This window comes from Gavialis gangeticus, unplaced genomic scaffold, assembly GCF_001723915.1.
Source record: "Gavialis gangeticus isolate Ggan-Ray unplaced genomic scaffold, GavGan_comp1, whole genome shotgun sequence".
Classification (NCBI taxonomy): Eukaryota; Metazoa; Chordata; order Crocodylia; family Gavialidae; genus Gavialis; species Gavialis gangeticus.
The window spans coordinates 115,563,838-115,571,792 of record NW_017728992.1 but is presented as its reverse complement, the minus strand read 5'-3'; the positions used below and the strand labels follow the sequence as shown (position 1 = coordinate 115,571,792).

General features: G+C 38.8%; 1 protein-coding gene across 3 annotated transcripts in view; it reads left to right on the top strand.

Moving 5' to 3' along the window:
• The window catches only part of ST18 (ST18, C2H2C-type zinc finger), a 157,277-nt gene that overhangs the window by 104,557 nt on the left and 44,765 nt on the right, over positions 1–7,955 (top strand). The gene's annotated exons all lie outside the window — the stretch shown is intronic.

Below are 7,955 nucleotides of genomic sequence, written 5' to 3'. Positions count from 1 at the left end.
ATGGGGGGAGCGGGTGGTTACTTTGAAGCCTGTTGCACGCAATCACTCAAAATATTAATAAAAAATCATTTAATTAACAGAGGTAAGGTTTTTAATAATGGTAGACTGTATTTGTTGGGTCTAAGTCTGATCTGATTTAAAGTGGAGTAGGATCCATTGATTTCAGTGGAATTAGTTGCACTGTGTAAGCAAGAGGAGAACCAAGCCCTTTTTGTTTGGTAGACAATTTGAGTAAATCTCTTAAGATGGAAAACTGCTTACTAAGAGTAGTTCCTTATGTAGGTATCATTTGAATCATGTTTTAATGCAATATTCCTTGCTTTCTGTTGCGGTTATGAGTTAGTAGTCTTATTATCTACAACATTACATAGTACTACATTACTCATGCATGCAAATAGGAAGATACATTAATGTGACCCATTGGTGGTGGTAGTAGTAGTAGAAGTACTGTTATGTTTTTTATTACTTGTATTGCAATAGCACCCAGAGATGTCTGGACCATGCTCTAATTTCAGTAGAATTTGTACAGACTCTGAGTCCCAGATACAAAATATTAAAAGGAGTAACATGTTGGTAGGCCAGGGGATGGATAGATTGATTGGTTTGTCTGACTTTCAATAATATTCTAATACTTCCCTTGCTATACTCTGGTAGCATGAGTCTCAGTCTGGCTGGAAATAGTTTCCACAGCTGTTGAACTACAAAGTTCAATGGACTTCCTATGCGCCACAGTCACAGAGGCTAATTGTCATTCTTTGTAGGAAATCCCATCTTTCAGCAGCTGTGTAACACCTCATTAGGTATTCCAAGCCTTGCGCTTCTGCAAAGCGGGTTCTCCTACTTTGCTGAGTCTGATTTCCATTTGTGATGGCCAGGTTCTTCAAACTGATGTTGGGAGACTGCTAACCAAACATTCCAATGCTGGACCACGTTCGCCTATGCATCACTCAGCACAGAGAAGGATGTTATCAGAATGCAAAGGTTTTTAGTGTGTTCTTTCCTAGTTGACAGCTCCACTCCTGACATCAGCCACATAGAGCTTCTTACATCAGACTTGAATAGAGACTTCTTTCATCATTAAGAGGGAGATTGATGCCAGTGGTTCGATAAATTGCTGCTGCAGCCTTTGGCTGACCTCAGCAACAGACCTTTCTTGCCAGAGAAGAGCAATAAAGGGACTAGGCATAACCCAAAGATTTCTACTCTGTACCTGCTTCACGTTTGCCAAATCATGGAAGGTTTGAGTGGAGATGAACATAATAGTAACGATACTCAGACACACTTGGGGCTCATAGCTTATTCCTTTCTCACAGTCAGGCATACAGCCTAAAAGAATATCACCTGCATACCTTGTCATCTGCCTGCATCTACTTTTGCCAAACTTTCAGGAGGCACAGTGACAGCCCAGTGCCACAGAACATCTGACAGAAGAAACAGAATTAGCTTCTGGCTAGAGCAGAGGCTAGTAAGCCCCAAACAGGCTCCATGGCCAAAATCACACAAAACCCTTTTTTATTTGGCTTTGGCTAGTTATTACTTTAAGCAAATGGGGTCTTACAGGAATCTGTAGTAAACGGAATCACTTGGAGGCTATCCTAGAGAAGTATTCTTTTTTAAAATGCAGCAAAGCAAGAATATATTTGTTTGTTGCTTTATTTACTTGAATTTTTGTGGCTGATATTTGCTAAGTGAACATTAAATCACATGAACATCATATATATATATTTAAATGATCAAAAAGGACCTGAATATTTTATTGACTGTATGCTGCAGTTGTAGACAAACAGAAGCAGATTAATTTGACTGCACTGTTAATAACTTCTTTTCTTCTATTCTCAACAACATGAATAGGCATCATGCCCATAAACACTTACATGGAGTGGCCTAACTTGGAGCTATGTTGTAGTAGGTCTCTCAGCCTTTCCCTCACATCCCATCCCTTTGTCAAAGGAAAATTAAGCAGTGCAGATGTCACCACAGCAGATCAAAGCTCTGTAACTTGCAAGGGTGTTGACCCCCTATGTGGGCTTCAGCTGTCCCCCCACCATTGCGCAGCAGAATGCCTTGCCAATGAGAAGGAAGAGGTAGAATGAGGAATAGATGGACTTGTACTGCTTCAGCTGCATCCATAGGTTGGTAGGGGCAGCAGCAGGGTTTCCTCTGGAAGCAGAGCTGGAACTGTCAAATCTGTAAAATACTTAGATTTTTTTTTCTGTTACAAAAGTATTTTCCGATGTGGCTCTGTGAAATATTTTGTCTGCAAATTTTGCATCTTTACTTAAAAAATGTTGTTTGTTTCTTAGTAACCATTTGACCCGTGGCTTTGAAAATGGATCTTCTTTTCCCTCTAAAAATACATAATATATAAGTGAAAAGTGTACATTTATTGACAAAGATAAAGCAAGATTTTATTCTTCCATGAGTTTGGTATATTTGCAACTATTCAAGATAATCTTCCCAGGTTTCTAAGTTTCAGGCTGAAAGGAAGGAAGCCAGGCTGAGCTGAATAAGGTGGGAAGAAAATCACGTTATATATTTAGCGCAGCTGTTGGCCAGAAAAAAATGGCACAGTGCCAGTGGATGCCCAGTGTTGATCTACCATATATAACTATAAAAAAAAATCTTGTAATGGACTTGGATTACATTTAGTCCAAATTAAATTGGATCCCAAGCTCCCTCAGTTAATTTGCAACCAATTGCATACAAAATGTCATGGCTGCTATTGAAACCCTTACAACATTATTATTTTTAAATAAGTAGTGTTACTGCTATGTGCTCCAAGGTGGAAGTGAGCTTGTAGATCTTTTCAGATGCCAGGAATTCTGTTTAACTGGGCCCCTGAAATGTAGTAATTGTGTAATTGATTCAGACACCATTCTCAACTCAACCAAGAGTGTCAAGCACTGAATCACAGCCTCTCAGCCTAATTGTCTGTCTATAGGGCCCAAACCACCTCCGACTGAAACCAGTGGATGGACTCCTGGAGAAGGTGGATCAGCCCATTGTGCCTAGCATAGCATAAGTGCATGTACCAGAACCCATCAGAGATTTTTTTTTCACAGCCGTCATCACCATCACTACTTGCAGAGGTAGAAGCAAGCAGTACAGTCTATCTTTTTCCTCAGAGCTGCAGCTTGCCAAGCATTCTGTTTAATGTTTTGGTGTTTTTCCCACCTGTTTAGACAAAATGGCATATGCGCACTGTGCCTTAAAAGAAAACAAAAAATGACACTTGCTTGAAATGTTTGAAGTTCAAATTCTGTTTTTGAACAAAACCTGAAAACACAAATTATGTCATCTCTCTCTTCTTGGATGTTGATGATGATAACGATGATGATGACTGCATCAGTTCTGAGTACACTGCAGTTGAAATTCAGCCTGGTCACCAAACAAGGCCCTACCCCAAACATCTTCAATTAGTAATGCACAAAAAAAATCTTCCAAAAGAAGACCAGTGACTACAATGACTTCTGAAAGAAAGAAACAGAGTATCTCCAGTTATTGCTCTGTTATACTTCTATGCATGTTGAAATCATCAGCATGTCTCTATTTTTCATTTTTGGTTGACAAGCTTCTCTAGACCAGATTCAAAAAGGTATTTAAGGAATGTAGGCACTTACCATACCTAAACAGTTTTGAAAATCTGTCTTTATTTGTGTCTCAAAAGTGTCAAACCGAGTACAACACCCTTACCTTGTAAATACTTCTGAACATTCATCTTTTTAAAGACATTCTTTTAAAAACATTTTTCTCTTCAACCTTTCAGTTTTCTTTGGTAGGGGAACTCACCAAGGAAGCTCATAGTGTGTAAGTATTTGCAGAATAGGGCCCATGTGCTTAAAGACATTATTTCAAAAAAATGAAACAACCCCTGCTCCCTCCCCAAAAACCAGAAAGATTGAGCATAAGCTTTTGAATGGAGCCATGTTAAAAATTATGTTGACAGAAATAGTTGTTCAGCATGTACTCAAAAATTAATTTTGATTTTATAGATAGTGCTGTTCCTGAGGATTATTTTCTTTGGTAAAACTGAAAAGTATATCTAGAATTAATAATGCCCCTTAGATCCACACCAAACTTTTCTCAAGTGGGATTATCACAATGTAGGGGAAAAAACCATGATTTTTCTTTTTCCAAACATTAGTACCATGTGTCATGATGGCTGCCAATCAAACTTAACTATTATAGTAGCATCCCCCTTAAGGCCTTAGTTCTTAAGTCAGATTCATTTAGGCATAATGATTTACCCTCAGTGATCCAGCTATAGAATAAAGGCTTTACTTGTACTTATTACTCAAGGGATGCTGCAGAATATTAAATGTAGAGAGTTACCAAGTAAGCCAACAAACACAATAAAAGGGATTGTGATAACGCATCATAAAAATGTGCCACGCTGTGTCCATTTCTGTGATAGACAGTTCAGTTTTAACTGTTTATTGAAGTACTTCATAGTATGCTAAGAAAATTTTTGGAATATATTTTAAAAAGTACAGGATTTCTTATAACCAGAAACCTCAGTTAAGTATATTGTCCTGCGCAGTAGCTAGAGACCTATGTTTTTTGTGTACAAATTGTCTTACCCGTATTAGAGTAGTTTTGCTCTATCTGTTTCACTACACAGAACCTGAAGAACGAGAATTATGTTGTAGCCATTTTTCTCTCATTTTTCATTCTAAACTCCTGTTTCCAGATGCTTTAAAGACCTATGGGGGTGATTATACTGTCACTAGCATCAGAGTAAATCAGAAGTAACCTGAATTCAATTAACATGTTTCTCCTCTCGCTTGCACTGATTTTGCTCTGTTGTCTTCAATTAATTTTCTCCCAACTCAGACAAATGTAAATGAAATTAGCATTAGGCCCCACAAAGTTGTGTCAACTCAAAACTGGTGTAAATTAGGAAAGAATCAGGCATTTGAGCCCTATGTGGCCAGAAATGGTGTAATGTATATACTTCAGTTGTTAGGAGAGCCCTGTATGCTAAATCATTTTGGTAGACATATTTAAAGCGTGTCTTAGTATACAAAGAGGCAGAGGCCTGCTTTAGCTGTTTGTTAATTGGAATAGGAATGAGACTGGGCCTTCACTAAAAGTAAACACGGCTTTTGCCAGTGTGAACTAAGTATATTTTTTTGTGTTCATTGTATAGCTGAATTCTAACACAACCTTTGGACATTTTAATCTTCTTAGTTCCTGTTTAAAATTAATGTGAAAATAAATATCAGGAAAATAAAGGAAAGAGGGATTTGGAGAGGAAGGCAGTAGGAGAATAGGAAAGAATATTGGAACAGTCTCTCTGATCACCCTTTTTTTGCCCTGCCATTTGGAGTTTGCCGAGGATACAGCAAAGTGATAGCTATTTTATACTGTTCTGAATAAAAAAAGCCATGCTGTAAACGTGTGATCCTACAGTGGACAAAGGGAGATATTTTTCCATGACTTTATTTGATTGTTGTGTGCATCTGTGAGCTCACTTAAACCCCATCTGTACACTGTTTCACAAATGCACAACCCATGCCTTTCCTTGTCAATATTAGGTGTGCATTACCAAACCCGACTTCTATGTGAATTTTGGGAAAACACAGTAGAATCACTTGATACCCACATCAGTAGATAATCTGTCCATCAATGGGGCTTCCTTGGTACAGCTCCATTCTCAAAGATGATATATGTTTCTGACAGTTTTCCATCTCCAAGTTGATTTGGGAGGGGATTTTTCTTGTTTTTACTGTTTTTTTGCTCAATTTTTGTTGTTGTTGATGCCTTCAGAGTAGTTGATATTTTGTCAGTGACAGAGAATCTGCACTATTTATGGGTTTTGCACTATAAAACTACTGCAGCCCAGTCACATGGCTTCCTTTCCTAAGCCATCTGTCACAGAGGTCTGGAATTTTATGTGAATGTTGGTTGTGCAGACTTAACCCAAGTTTTTTTATTATGAAAAATGTCAGCAACTACAATATTTAGCATTTTACTTTACATTGGTCATTAAACTTGATTACTGTAGCTCTGTTTCATTGCTACAGTTACATATCAACTGTGAAGCCAAAAAACACTGAGGCAATCATAGTACAGCTATATTGTCAGATCCTGGAGAGTGCACTTGGCACCGATATAGTTAATATCTTGGATTTTTGTAACTAAGGTTTATTAATGCTGGTATAAAAATGTATTTGATATTATACAGATGGCATAAGATGTTGTGGTTACTAAGTTATTATCCAGGATAAGCTGTCCTGTCAAATTCAGGGCTTAAAACTATCACAGGAGATTAAACTATTTACTAAAAAGGGGCAGAAAGATAGAACCAAAGCGTCTTAGTATGAACACATTAGAAGTGTATTTACTTCCCATAAATATTATAAAGCATCTCTCTTTTGAAGCTGAGTGATTGAAATTGTGAACTTTGTCATGCAAGAGAAACAAATAGAAGAGGTGCCTTTGAATTTCTAAATTGTGTGCAAGCAGCTGGTCTGGTAGTCCTTGGAACTAAGCTAGGGTCTTTCTTAGGCCTGTGCCTAGTAAATGGAGTGATGAATAATGATTTCACTCTACATTTCCAGCAGTGCTATGCTTCAGGGTTGGCTACCCTGCTTGAAACACTGCTGAAGAGACCTAATTTCCAGAGGGTTGGGTCCTCAGCATTTTCTGAAAATCAGACATACTTAAAGTCCCTCAATTCAGGCATCCAAAATATTGAGCCATCCAAAATCAATAGTTACTTCTGAAAACGTATGCCCAAATCATTGACTACCACCTGCTGTTGCAGCCTGCCAACAGTACAGCTTGAGGAAGCTGCTTTCCTGTGTAGGAATAAAGACTAAATACCTGAAGAAGGATGCTAACTCTAAATTGTTGGATGGCCTCTCAGTGCTTATGAGAGCTGGGATTCAAAACAATCTTTGGCCTACTTTAGTAAAATTATGTTAATGCTGCCAGGACCCAGAGCTGAAACAGATCCCAATGTAGAATTCACCATATAGTTAATAGAAGTTGTGATTTTATTTTTATCATTGAATAAACTACCACTGAAAGTATAGTGAACAGTTTCATTGATTAAGCTTGTACCTCATTTGAGTGCAGTCATATTAAGGACTTGGACTGGAAAGGGAAGGCCACAGAGTCCAGTCTCCTTTGTCACACACTGTCATTAACCAAAGAATCCCCAGAATTGCCATTTGAAATCCTCACCTACAGCAGACATCAGCTAAAAACCTTGAGCCTTACCTATGGATAATGACCTAATCTCTCAGAAGAAGGCAACAGCAACAACAAAGCCAGAAGACAGTAGTATTCATGAAGGGGGAAAAAAAATCCTTCCTGGCCACAACTGGTGACCAGCAAAATCATGAGCCATAGGGTTACCAGATGTTTTCCACAGAATAGACCTTTATATACCATACCCTACCCATATACCATACCCTAGGAGCTGCATCTGTCTGGTATGCCAAAACTCCCTGTCCTGCCATACCATCCCTTTCATAAACTTATTCAATTCAATATAGGTGCTATCAACACTGAAGCAAATATCCATTTTGTATTATATCACATTGTAAGCTCTCTGAATGACTGCCTCCATAGTGACACAGGATGACTATGATCCAATTCCTGACTGGTGTCTCTGGGCACTACCATGGTACAAATAATAATAAAGCCAGTAAAAATGGGAACATATCATTTAAAACTTTGACACACTGATTGCCTGAAAAACCACTGTTACTCTGATAATTATCACATTACTAGGGATCATGGAGCCTGGGGCCAAATTTTACAGGCTTGCCATGACCCCAGGCTCCAATTTCACAGGCAGATTGTGGCTGCCCCCGCCACACCTCTGATTAGCTAGGGCAGACAGTAGACACATGAGCTGCCACCATGCCCCTGCCCCCTGGCCTGCTCTGATCCCATTCCCCACCCAGTCCTGGCCTGCACAGAGAAAAATACTCCCCCCCCCC